The sequence below is a fragment of the Ips typographus genome, linkage group LG4, assembly GCF_016097725.1.
Source record: "Ips typographus isolate SLU linkage group LG4, UJ_Ityp_2.0, whole genome shotgun sequence".
Classification (NCBI taxonomy): domain Eukaryota; kingdom Metazoa; phylum Arthropoda; class Insecta; order Coleoptera; family Curculionidae; genus Ips; species Ips typographus.
Window position 1 is genome coordinate 8460976 of NC_138425.1, and position 14241 is coordinate 8475216.

Sequence of the window (14241 nt, forward strand, 5' to 3'; positions counted from 1 at the left end):
ATATACATACCATCGGATTCGGGCCACCTAGAAGCAAAAAGATCCGAAATTAAAAAGAAATAAAGGCAAATAGGTAAAGTGGTTTCAAAACTATTTCTCTCTCTAAGTCTATTCATTTACAACTAAAAAGATTATAATTACAGTCATCTTAAATACAGTCACGTATTTTAGATTATCTATTTATCTAACACTCATGACACATTTAATATATTCAAATCTTGATTCCAGACATGCCTTAATACAGTTAAGCTTCTTTGGAATGAAGACGTCGATTTGAATACTAAACAGCTTAAATATTCCTATTCAAATGACCACATGTGCCGGCTCTTATAATAATGCATTTATGCATAAGATTTTCTACTTTGCTACATTTAACGATACTTTATTAGCATAGAACTTTTAAGTATGAAAGTAGCAAATAACTAATTTCTCTAAATAATAAATCTTTCGCGGCGCCCGACACCTGGAGTGCTCAACTTTTTAATGAGAGTTTATATGACAAGTGATGGGATACTAAAAATATTAAATAAACTTTTGAGATGCGCCAGTAATAAATAGTCCATTACCTTCTCCGAGTGGAAAATATTTAAATTTCCATAAACTTCAATTTGCCCGATAAAAAATTAAATGTTGCCCGCGCTATTTTGCCAGTGACGGATTAAAGTTTACTTTGTAAAACAGTCCGCTGCAGCTATTAATATTAAAAGTTTCAGTCGCAAATAACCTCAAAAAAATTTTCAAAATGCTTTCAGCAATACGTTTGAGCGATTGTTTGCTCTTTAAGAATCATCGAAATAAAGTAAAACTCGCAAATGTGAATAATTTAATTCCGGCAAAATTTCCTGCCTCGTCCAAAATGAAATAAGGGCCAAAAGCGTCGCCATTAATTAGAGTCGTTAAGATTTGAACCCTCAAGTGTTATAACTGATTTGCATTTTATTAATTAAAGAACAAAGTTTGCTTTTTAATTAGGGATTGCTGGTTTCTTTCATTTTTATTACGACTGTCTGGTATTTATGGTGCGCCATTCGTGGCTTATTTATGCTTTTTTTTTATTTCAGGGCAATTAAAGCGAGACCGTGATTTTATGTATGTTTGAAACGAGATTTTCTCACTTTGGTTTTACTCCCATCAATTCAAATTAAATTTTTTAGTTAAATTAAGTTAAAATTACAAGAACAGAAGCATGCATGTTGCGAAATTGACAACTCTACAAGGTTGGTTTCAAACTGACATATTCAACCAATTTGGTTTTAATTGACTTTACCATGTTGTCAAACTGACAAATTCGACCAAGTCGGTTCCAATGTCAATTGGCAATTATTGTCAAATGAAAGGATTTTTAAATGTCATTTGTTAAACTAGATTTAATGACTACTATTTTTTAAAGTCGATTGTTTTGAAACATTTGAACTTTGACAGTTGCAAATTCAATTTTTTAAGTCACATTTAGTTAATTTAAATTCGCCGTTCTGCAACATTTTCAAGTTCAAAACTGCATTACTTATGGTCACGTGATTGTTTTAATAATTTTAAAACTCCATTTTTTTAAATTTGAACTTTGACAGCTTGAATTTGACGTCCCAAACAATTTTCAAGTTCAAAACTGTATTTATTACAGTCTCGTAACGTGTTTTCCCATTGTTGTCCCATTCTCAGAAAGAGTCCTTCTAATACAGATTAACGCCCGACCAGTAAATCTAAACATCATCCAGATTTATGCCCCCACTGCAGATAAAGATGAAGGGGAAATTGAAGAATTATACAGGAATGTCGCCCAAATACTCGAGAGGCTACCCAAAAAAGAAGTTAACATCATCATGGGGGACTTTAACGCAAAGTTGGGAGCTGGAGAAAAAACCGAGCTCATCGGGTCTTTCGGTTTGGGAGAGAGGAATGAGAGAGGAGATATGCTCGAAAAATTTACAGACGAACACGGCCTTGTAGTCCTCAACACACAGTTCAAACAACCACCGAGGCGTTTATACACATGGAGATCGCCCCTTGAGAAACCTGGGAGAATAGTCAGGAATCAAATAGACTACGTACTAGTCAACAAGCGGTACAGAAACAGCTGCTTAAGTATGAGAACCTTCCCGGGAGCAGATATGCGAACCGACCACGTGCCAGTTATCGGAAGATTCAAAGTGGTTATGAAGAAGATAAAAAAAGCTGCTCCATTAAAAGTTAACCTAAGACAGCTGAAAAACGGGAAGATCAAAGAATGTGTAGAGAAAGAGCTGAATGCAGCAATGGCAGAAACAACAGAAGATAGCTCAGTAGAAGAACACTTGAATCACCTGAAAAGTAAAGTGGAACACATTAAGAACACTATTCTAAGGGAAAACGGACAAAGAGTAAGGAAGAAAACCTGGATGACAGATTACATATTGAACCTAATGGAAGAGAGAAAGTTGAACAAGAATAACACCATAGAATACAAAAGGATAAACAACATCATAAGGAACGAAATACGAATGGCTAAAGAAAAGGAACAGAAAGAGAACTGTGAGGAGATAGAGGCACTGCAGTTGAAATATGACTACTTTAACGTCCACCGGAAGGTGAAAGAAGTCACTGGACAAAGAAGGAATACAAACTTAGGGAAACTAGTTGACGCTAATGGAAACATCATTGTAGACATGGAAGAGAAGAAGAAGATGTGGACTAATTACGTAGAGCACCTCTTTGAGGATAATAGAGAGAGCCCCCCAGATCCCCGGAGTAACGCACAGAGTGGGCCAGAAATAATGGAATCAGAAGTGAGGGCAGCTATAGAGCAGAGCAAGGAGGGAAAAGCAGCAGGACCTGACAACATCCAGACAGAGTTCCTGAAACTTCTAGACGAAAATGGATTAAAGAAGATCACCAAACTTTTCAACAACATCTACAAATCAGGTAAAATACCACAAGAATGGCTAGTCTCAGAGTTCATTGCACTGCCAAAGAAACAAGGCGCAAAACGATGTGAAGAATATCGAACGATAAGTCTGATGAGCCACCTGCTGAAAACCTTTCTCAAAGTCATCCATAAAAGAATATACAATCGATGCGAGAACCTAATCTCTCGAAACCAGTTCGGGTTCGTCAATGCGATGGGAACCAGAGAAGCACTCTTTGCTGTCCAAGTCCTTGTCCAGAGATGCAGAGACGTTAACCTTGACGTTTACTGTTGTTTAATTGACTACGCCAAACCATTTGACCGGGTTCAACATGGCAAAATGATGGAAATATTAAAGAAGACAGGGATCGATACCAATGACCTGAATATCATAAGTAGCTTGTACTGGGGCCAGTCGGCAACAATAAGAGTCGACGGAGAAACAACTGAGGCCGTCAAAATAATGCGAGGAGTGAGGCAGGGCTGTGTACTCTCACCCCTGCTATTCAACATCTACTCCGAGCAGATTTTTAAAGAGGCGCTCGACGACGAAGAAGAGGAGGGCATCTCAATAAATGGGAAGAAATTGAGTAATATAAGATACGCGGACGACACCATCGTGTTCGCAGATAGCCCACAAGCACTACAACAACTTATCAACAAAATAGCAAGAGTTAGTAACACAAGAAGAAGAAGAAACGTGTTTTAATTTTTTTTAAAATAACAATTTTTTTATATTGTTTAAACTTAAACCTTGACAGTTTCCAATTTAATTTTTTTTTAGGGTCACCTGACTGTTTTGCTGAATTTAAACTTTGACACTTTGACACGCAATAGTATATTCTATATTAAGAGCGGAAAGTATATATTTGCCGCTTGCACATGAAATTTGCAGCTTGAGGCGAAGCCGAACGCTGCAATCATGTAAAAGCGGCAAAAGTACTTTTGGCTCGAAATATAGACGATATTTTTTCGACGACTGCTGTGGGGTGGATTAGAAGGACAACTCACATCATTTTCGTCGCTCGAACTCATTGTCACCGATAAATCACTTTGACGGAATGTGGTTATTTCAAACAGGTATGTCAAGCGTTGTTATGGAAACGCCGAAAAAAGTTGGTGAGTAGATTGTTAGTAGAAAGCGAAAACGCTCTAGAGCAGAAAATCTCTCTTTCTGCTCGCGCGCGGCAAATAACCCCTTTCTGCTTCTAAATGGAAGCGTACATGAGGTACTTTCAAAGTAAGTCGTCGAAAAAACATTTTTACGTTTAGAATTGTATTTATCAGGGTCACGTCACTGTTTTAATTAATTTTGAAACTAATTTTTTTCAAATTGAGCTTACACATATAATTTGACATCTGAGATAATTTTCAAAGTCAAAACATTATTTAAGGTTAGGTAACTGTTTCAATGATTTTAAACACAATTTGAGCTTTGACAGTTTGACAAAGTTAAGCCCTATCAGGTTGCAAATGTCAATAAACGGTTATTAATATGAATATGATTGATTCCAAAGCCAGTATGATTAGTGTCATCTGCAACTTATTCTGACATTATAAATGCATGTAAATTTTGTTTAAAAATGTAAAACATGATGAATAATTTTTTGTTTATTGATTGAACAGGGCCATTTGATAATTCTGTCGTTAATATGTCACAAAATTTGTCTAACAGAGGAATTCTACAAAGTTCGTTTAAAATCTGTTTTCAGTCTTGCCAAATTGACAAATTCTACTAATTGTGTTCAAAATGTTTTTGCAATTTCAAACTCACATATTAAAGAAGTTTATATTTTAATAAACAAAAAAGTTAAAAACCATTACAAACCGTTAAACCAATAAACTGTATAGAAGTGTTTATAAAAGTTTATTCAAGAGTTGTAATTGATTAAAATTAGATTGCAGTAACAAAATGAAAGTTTTGTTTGACTCAAACATTGGAACAAAAATATAAGTGTATACTTAACAAAGGACACTTATACAGGACTCATTCGTTTATTGTAATTGTCTTTTGTGGCTAACCGTCTTTAGTATTATGTGACATTGTGGCACATTTGAGCGTTGTTAATTATATGTGTAATTTCCGATGATCCAAACTATTATCAACCTTGAAAAGGCTTTGTGTTCTTGGTTAAACCTCTAAACCATTTAGAGAGAATTAAGTGAAATAATAATTGAGTACCCAATTAACAATCCATAACATTTTTTAGAGAATCGTAAACTCGTAATCCTTTCTAACTTTGAGCATAAAAAGAGCATCACTGAGCTGCAGTCGAAACTTTTGGATCCTAGCTGCTTTTCAATTATTCTACTCTGTCACCTAAAAGCATTTTCCTCAATATTTCACTCAAAAAGTACTATTTAACAACGTTTAGGCTAGTTAAATCTTGTAGATGTAACTGTTACATTTGATTGCCTAGACATATGAAGACATTTTGGATAGAATTTCCAGTCTATAAATTCACTCTCGTAAACTCACTCCTACACTCAAAGTGGTTGGCTGCTCGAATATCAGACAACAACATACAGTACGTGATTACCAGTTTGGAAACTGCTTAGGTTTATTAATTAGCTAGATGCGAAATTAATTTGAACATTAAGTAATTAATCAAACCGCATTCGCTTTGATAAATTCACTGTGTGATTTACTTGGGTTTATGGACGTGTATATGCCTCAAGTAGTCGGCAACCAATCTAGTAAATGTAATTAAGCACTTTCAAAGGCATGATCTGTTTAAGGTGTTACATAACCACTATTCAGCTTCAAGAAAATTTTCAAAAGATACACAAAAATTGTTAAACCCACTTGTTGCTCTATCGTGAAGGGTTCTTTTTGCAATTTATAATGGGCTCATTAAAGTGCCCGACCACTAAAATGATTAACGGCGAGGCGACGTCGATGTATTTGTGGAGCCCGTGTTTGGCGTGGGGCTTAAGCCTGCAGATTACAGGAGTCTCGGCCCTCCGGCAAAATATTGATGTTGGGGTTTTGCCGTTTAGGCCTACCAATTAAAAGCAACCGCCTCTTGGTTCAAAAGCGGCTTTCTATAAGCGAACCTTAAATGAGCCAATGCAACAAGCTTTTAAAGGAAAATCACCGATAGACCCTGTCTTTATTAAAAAGGTAATCCATATCCAATCATGAGACTTCAGCAATTTCGGAACCAAAATTCGGTCAGTTATATTTAGAATGAGAATCCCTGTAATACTTTAGGGCGCCGTTAGAAATTCAATTTGCAATGAAGCAGAAATACCAAAGATATAGCAGGATAGATTGTCAAATAACGGGTATCAATCCTGATAAGGCCGGCAACAAATTGGCAGATCCGGATCCCCTTTTTCTTCTCGCTCCCGACGACACACATTCAGGATATCGGCAACATTATGCGGCCGAAAAAATCAGAGGAAACTACCCGAGATAGTCCGATTTCCTTTTACACAGCGAACCTAATAAGTTATCGACGCCAAAATGAACATTGCAAACGTTCCATGGGGAAGGCTTTGCAGCCTTTGAACATGCACAAACGACCACGACGAGGATTCGATTTGCAACCGAGTGAAAATATCAAAGACACAGCATAGTCGGCTCCATTGATTGCCAAATAAAGAGTGAACGTAGAGCTCGAATCAGCTAAGAAAAGGCCACAGGCGTCATCAAACGATGATGTCACGATCTCTGTACGTCTCGCTTTAAATATTGCTGCTCTCGTTACTTTCCAAGTTGTTGCAGCCAGTCAGTGGCGTGCTATTATTTTATCAGTAAAATGAAACATTTTCGTCGTTTTTAATAAAGAAAATAAAAGACAACAAGTTTTTCAAAGGAATGGAAACTCCTTCTGCTTCTTTCTTCATAAATTGTAAGACGTTACTGACGATTTCACGGCCTTGGCTGTATATGATAACACCTTTCTTTCCAACCTTTTTGAAAGACATTTTGACAAAATAACGTTTTTTATTCATAACACTATGTGAACTTCAACTGCGACCATCAACAATACAACCAAAACACCAGACTAAAACGGAACCTAACCTAACCTAAACCCCTAAGTCTCCCTGTCCGCCACTACATTTTTTTAAACTTGGCAACACCGTTTAGAGTGCCGGCTAGTAAAAGCATATAAAAAGGTCGAAATGTCCCTGGCCGCTGCCGCATCTGTTTTAATTGTGTCCAAGTAAAAACCGTACTACGTTGCCAAGTGGCTTTTTGACCGCTTAACAATATATTTTCGGGAATATTTTAATAGGACGCCTCTGATTATATCTAATGCGACGGCAACTGTAGAAGGAGAAAGAAATAGTTTTAAAAACTGCGTCATTGATGATGCGGTGGCCTTTTCTCATCTGATTCGAGCTCTATCAATCGAGATAAACGACCCTATCAATTCGGTACGGACAACTAGTTTTGATTCTTAGGGGAACGTCTTATCAGTGTTTTGGTTATTTTGGTTTTACTGATACTTGACGGCGAAAGTTGACTTTCTTCACAATTTAGCAACGGAAATAAATCACAATTTTGATGGTATTTAACCAAAAAAAATGTTTTGCCAAAACATACACAAAATAAATTAATATATTTTTAAATTTATAAAAAGAGAATTTTTTGGCCCAAAGAAAATTATCTTAAGACATTAAGTCGAGTTGTCGTTGACATTTTGCGTCATTTATTCAGTTGCAAACTTGATTTAGTTATCAAATGGGTTGAAAAGCTTTCATCTGACTGTCAAATGACGTCAAAAGTGTTTTTCTCTTTTAGCAGCTATGTCAAATTCAATCGACATAAACAAAGGCAAGGGGATTTCTGCGAGATAGAAATTTCTTCTCAGGTTGGCGCATGGGTTCGACATCTGGATGAAGTGCTTGCAGGCATTTATTTAAATTTATCCTTAGACCCCTTTGAATGGAGTACACGGTTTTCCCATCCGAAACGGTCTATATCCGGACCTCCGTCAGCCCTTTTGCATGTTGGCGGTCGTTGTCCATCAGCCGGGTTCCCACCATCACTCTCACTCTCTCATCGCTTATGTCTCTCCAAAAAAGCTGTTGTCTTTTTAACAACGAATTTAGAGTGAAAACAGAGGGTTAAACGAGTCAGCGGACACGAAATATTTAAACTTTTCTTGAGGTCCGCACACGAACCCTTTGGGAAAACTATTTAAATTTATATTAGACTAGCCCGAGAGAACAAAACGAGTGGGTTATCCCATCCAGCCGGGTCAATAGTTGAACCCGCATCAACTCGTTCTGTATGTCAGCGGTTTTGCGTAGCGGGATGATCCTAATTGCTTGTGGCCATCGGAACGATGCCAATTGTTTCGTATGAATTAATGGATATCCAGTAACCAAACTGAATGCTAACCGCCAATCACAATGCCTCATTAATTAGTCGGGGGTCTTCGATACAACAATATTCAATTTTAGTTATATTAGGTTGATCTTTATTCATAATTGACTAGATTATTTCCTTCCTATCAATTTTGACCAATCGCTATCAAGAATTAGTATAACAAATGTAAATTTTAAGTGGAAAAATCACTTAACAACTGTCAACGTAGCTGTCAGCAGTTTTTCCGGAAAAAAAATCGAAAAAATTGCACACTTCTCACAGCAACATAAAGAATAGTGTTACCCTTTCTAGCTTGAAAGTTATTGTTCTTATTAATTATTGTTCTTATTGTTTTAATTAAAATAAAATGTTTATTTAACTCAGGAAATAATCTTACCAAATATCCCTCGTGCATCTAATTTTTCCTGTGGAAAAATTGGAATACTCGTTTTTCCGAATTTTTCCGGAAAAATTAAATGCACTAGGGATATTACCCCCGACAATATAATTAGTGAGTAACTTGCGTCACCATTTCAATCAAAACTGAATTTCCAAACGTATTGTTATCTCAGTGTGACAGAATACAACTAAAACAAATTTATTAGAATTATTTTTTGCAAATCGTGGATTAATAAGTTACTTTTCTTTAACTTACCGTGACTAAAGTTTAAATTTTTACCTCTAGGAAAAAAAAGTATGTAGTTATAGCGACATATTATCAAAATACACTGAAAACTGGTTATTTGCTCAGAACTCAAAATGTTAGACTTTTTAGGATTATGTTCTCCATTCTCTTTAGAAATACGATTAACTTTAAGTATCAGTGCAATTAAAAGTTTTAAGCATCGAATACAATGACCATATTTTCACACAGATCATGCTACAAAATACGCTATAAGTATTGAAGCATTATTTCATGAAATCGGCATCCTGCTTAATGCAAACTCAGCCTGTTATAATAATGTTGTTGCGACTCTCTATTGAATCATTTAATAAAACTGTGTATCAAATATAAGCGGAAATTTTAATTTTCTTACCATTCTGTATGTTTTTTTTTTAGACGAGAGTAAATTTTATTATGGATTAGCTGTTCAATTGATTACTTTGGTGTGGTGTTTTTTTGTATAAACTTTCTACTTTCTACTTGGCTTAAATAAAAAAATGGCAGTCAGAAGTTTTCTGGTGCCAAGTGTCAACGGGTTGTATGCAGCAAAGCAGAAAGACAAAGTCAAACAAAAAGAGTAGAAACAACCACAAGATTGGAAAAAATATAATCTCAGTACGAGAGAGAACGCTTCGACTATCCGACAAAAGAACGAAAATACACGGATTTCTGATGGGAAAACATCGCATTAAGCATTCGCAGTTTCCGTTTTTGCTGCTCTTTCGCCATTCCAACGTCCGTTCCGATAAATAACGAACGACTTTCGGGTCCGGGAGGACCGTTACAAGGGTGCCAACCCCATCAATAATCATGACTTAAAGTTCCCTTTAAATACACACTCCGCTTAACTCCCTGAGCGAAATATTAATGCAAGTAAATGGAAAATCGATAAGGCCCAAGTCGGAGGCCGTCCGCGGACTATTTCTCTGAGGTCGGCTAAGGGCTCGGATGATCGAGCCCTTTTTCTCTTTCGGTTACCGCAATCGTTAATTTTATGCCGTAATTACGATTTGTCAAGGAAGGAGTTTGCTTTCTGTTAATGAACCGTCGGGGAAATCGGAAAATGTTTCACGCCGAATTGAGTTTTTCGGCCGGCGGGACTTAAAGAGCAGAAGAATGATGAGTGGTTGTTTCACTGTAAGTAACGACGTTGCAAAATTAAAATTTCACGCTTACTTTTCCATAAGTAAGAACTAAATTTCTATTCTTCCATTTTCTACTGCACATTTCTCTTGATATGCCCTTTTTAGTAGTGCTCCACCAAAGTGCAAATTCTCTTGATTTTTTATGGTTTTGCCTCCCATGAACGAGTTCGAGTTTGTCCTATGCTAAGAAGGCCTCGGTTTAATTTGTCCTTCTTAACTAGAAAATCTGCAATTTCTATTTTGTCATTGTTGTTATACTTTTGTTTAAAAGAGATGTATTTTATTCTGTTCTGCCAATTTTATTTCTGTTAACCATATTTTATTTCTTCACTTTTTATCTAATAAAAACCTGTGCATTTTTTCTTTTGAGGGACTGCATCATAAATGATGTTACTATTACTGTTACTTCTAAACTAAAACTACAGGCAATGCAGCAGCTACATTTGGTTTTGTTTCTTTTGGTCAATTACTATTTTCAAAAATACTAAAGGATTAATTTGTTCTCAAACCATAAACCAGGAAATTTGAGTGAGAAATTAATAAAATTGGTGCATTAATTAAGCTCACTTCAATATAGAGTGGTTTCAATAAGTTTGGCTTATTTCAATGTGTTGCCATTGTTTGGCACTGAATATTACAATTAATTTATTTCATTTAGTAACTCAAAAAGTTTAATTTGCACTTATTAGAGTTTTTTTAAATTTTTGAAGACTGACAACCTTTAGAACGCCATTACCGTTTGACTGTTCTTAATTTCATTCCAAAATTTAAAAAAACAAGAACCAGACGTTTTTTCAGTGCGTATTTCAGTAAAAACCCAGCAATTAACCCTCCGCATATTGTTATTAAGGTAATTGTACCGAGTCACAAATGCGCCTAAAACTCATTAGCTAATTGGCAAAAAACTCGATTTTAAGACCCTCGATAAAAAAACGCCAACAGGTTAGGGAGACTAGTTTACGTGAGCACTTTGACACGAAAATGTGTCTCCTTTAATAAAATAATGTAAATTTGTATATTATTGTTGAAAACTGTGCAAAACAGAATTTGGTCTTCAATCTCACTTTTTTGAGTGAGATCATGTGTTACCTAGTTCGGAATAGTTTATTATAACCATCCGTTACGTTACAGTGGTAAAGAGCGAATTCAATATATTCTACTGGATTCGGAATACTAATAATATCGAAAGCCCTAAGCTGTAAACGCAATATGCAACTAACAACGTTCGTTTGGCATTAGCTGGATTATCCCCATATTGGCGTTTTAGTATTACGGCCCTCATATCGGTAAACCGGTCGGCTTTTCAATTGCATCTTTAATATTGGGGAGCTTTAGTTACATTTTCCCAGTCCCCAGTCATGAACAGCGGCAGCACGAGAGGGCAGCTAACGGAATGACGACTTAATTTTGTGTTTAACCCCGAATGCTTGAAACTTTTTAGGAAACACTTATTGACTGAAGATTTTTTCAAGTTCAAACAACGCATAATTTAATAAAGTGGAGTGTCTCCTAATCGATTACACGGGAGAGGATGAAATTAAGAGGCTGTTCAGTGAAACTTCTAATATTGAGTTAAGGGGGAAGATAATTAAAAGGAGGTGACTGTGGAGCAGGAATTATACCTCATCTATTATCAATTATCAGCGAATAGAGTAACGCGCTGCTTAAATAATTGGACGCGTGAATTATAGGTTACCCATTATTTCTTGGTTTAGTGTCGGGTCTCTTATTTAAATTATGAACAATCCAATAATTTCAACTTCTCTTGATAGAAATTTTATTTACATTACAGTTTCAATCAATCAAGAATTGCTGAAGAGTAACTTTCACGTTAAATGTTTCTACATAAACTCCTAGCGCCTGGTTATATTATATTCTAAGCATCACAAGGCATATGATAATCGAATTTTCTCCACCTCATTCCTATTCTCGTCAATCATTAACCATATATTTCTCCGCTGTACTTTCCACATCTGCGATCGAAGCCCGGCATCTCGAATATCAGCCAATTTGCCGTCTGCCGCACGGGATTCGCATGTCAAAGAGGCATTTATTGAAAAGAGGCTGTATAGACCGCAATAATAATAATTTTAATAAACCGATAAGGCAGCCCCTTTCAGGCGACCCCGGCATTATCGACCGTGCTCTACGTTTAAAGTGGGGGTGGTTTGGTTGCAACCCCCCGATGCAGCCAGCGGTCCGGGTTTATTAGTCTTTGCGGCCAAAGTTTAGGGATGGTCAGTGAGTAATTAAGGAAGTCGATTCACGATTCGGTAGTTTTCTTTATGGCGGTTGTATTGTTTGTTTAGTACGTCGCTCCGTTTATAGGTAACCCACAGTTTGAAGGGTGCTGATGTTTACGAGTTTGTGTTTATCTTCTACAACCTTTAAACCCTCGCTCACTGTTAGGAAATAATGCTAACTTTATTAGGTACTTAATGTTTATAACGTGATTCTTTGAGTATCGTTTTAAATGTGATTTACTTTATTTTATTTTCGAAACTGTGTTCAGAAAGATTTTTTGTACTGAATGATGGGTTGGAAAAGAACTTGTCTTGTGGCAAGTTTCTAGAGGAGAATTGCAATCTTAGTTACAATAACTACTTAAGCATATTCTAAACCCGAATGACCATCAGATAATAATATGGATGGTACAGTATGTTGGAGATTAACTAGAAGTTAAAACCAACCAAAATCGACTTAAAATTTGGTCTAACTTTACTTTAATGTCGTATACAAAATTTCCATAAGAAACTTAGAATTCTGTTCTGGAAGGTAAAAACTATTTTTCTAGGTATATTTGAGACTTATCACAACCTTATTGAGGTAAGTTACTGAGGGTAAAATCTAATTGCCTACATCTTCTACATTGCTAAGGAAAGATAATAGTGTTGGTTTATAAACTGCGGATAATCTTGAGAGACATTTTATCGAAAATTAACCAAAACAATAAGCAAAACTTTTAAAACCTAAACTGCTCTTATGACTTATTTTTAACTGAATTAATTTTCTTTCTACTTACCATGCTATATTGTAACAGCCAGTTCTAGTTATTCAGATGTCTAAAGTACAGCTACAATCTGTAAAAAATATAAATTTATTAATTACACAAAAAAATTCTTTAGGAAACAAAGAAAATTACAAAACTTGTTCAATGTATAGAACTTTGATGGCTATTTGTGTAGTAGGCTCCTAAGCAGATATTGATGTATACCTAATCATGGATAATAATAGTGTGTCATCTGCCAAAGTAAAAACAGTATAAATTTTATAAAATGGTGGAAACACGACAGGAAGACGTGAATTTACTCTTTTTCTGAAGTTATTAAGAGGGGAGTTTTACTTGATCGGTTGCCATGTTAATTTGATGAAATGAGGTTATTTATTTTATACATCATTTGGTAACCCAACCTTCTAATGCTTTGAAATTTTGCATTCGCCTTAAGTTCACACTTTTTTGGTCTAACATTTAATAGAAAATTCACAATCGACGAGTAAACTTTCCGGCTGTATACGGCATTTCTAGTTATGGAGCTTTTTAGAGAAATATTCAAAAAACTAAGTCATATTCTACAGGGTGATTCCAAAGTTGGTGCTTTCCTTTCACCTGCGAATAGGGCTTCAAAAAATAAGGTTTTTTTTCGTTTGACGCTTTTTCGAAATATGAACAATAACGAAGATACAGGGTGTCAAAGTTTTACTGAAAAAATAATAATTTAATGATTTTGGCCAAACCACTTGAAGTAATTAAACAAAACTTTGTAGGTGTCAATAGCTACGTGGAAAGGAAATTTTCCAAGAAACAACAATTTTCTTGCGTTTACCAGTGGCGTGCGTATAATTTTTTTAAAACATTTTTAAAAGCATTACCCTACTGGTTTTTTTCAAAATAAAATTTATTATTCAATTCCTTGTTCAATTCTAAAAATAAAACCCCTTTTATTATTTTTTGCTACGACGCACCATTTTCCAGTAAAAAAATAAAAACCGTCTTAATGCGTGCCTAAAATTAAATGCTGTTGTAATTTAAAATGTCAAATTATTAAAAATTAGTTCAAATGCGGCTGAAAACTTTTGTTTTTGTTTATGTCTGTTGATAAGGAATAACCTGTAGTTAGTTCAAATTTAAGTTATTTTTTATTTTGTTTTTTTTCAGTAAAACTTTGACACCCTGTATCTTCGTTATTGTTCATATTTCGAAAAACCGTCAAAGGAAAAAAAAACTTAT

General features: G+C 35.5%; 1 protein-coding gene across 5 annotated transcripts in view; it reads right to left on the reverse strand.

The window, feature by feature from the left end:
* aus (argus) overlaps positions 1-14241 on the reverse strand; it is a 95102-nt gene that overhangs the window by 51722 nt on the left and 29139 nt on the right. For 3 of the 5 annotated variants that reach the window (XM_081979106.1, XM_081979102.1, XM_081979104.1), the window contains 2 exons: positions 13036-13093; positions 11-27 (listed from right to left, as the gene is read on the reverse strand). The gene's annotated coding sequence lies outside the window, so the exon portion shown is untranslated. The remainder of the gene's footprint in view (positions 1-10; positions 28-13035; positions 13094-14241) is intronic. The other 2 variants (XM_081979103.1, XM_081979105.1) reach the window with 2 other exon arrangements.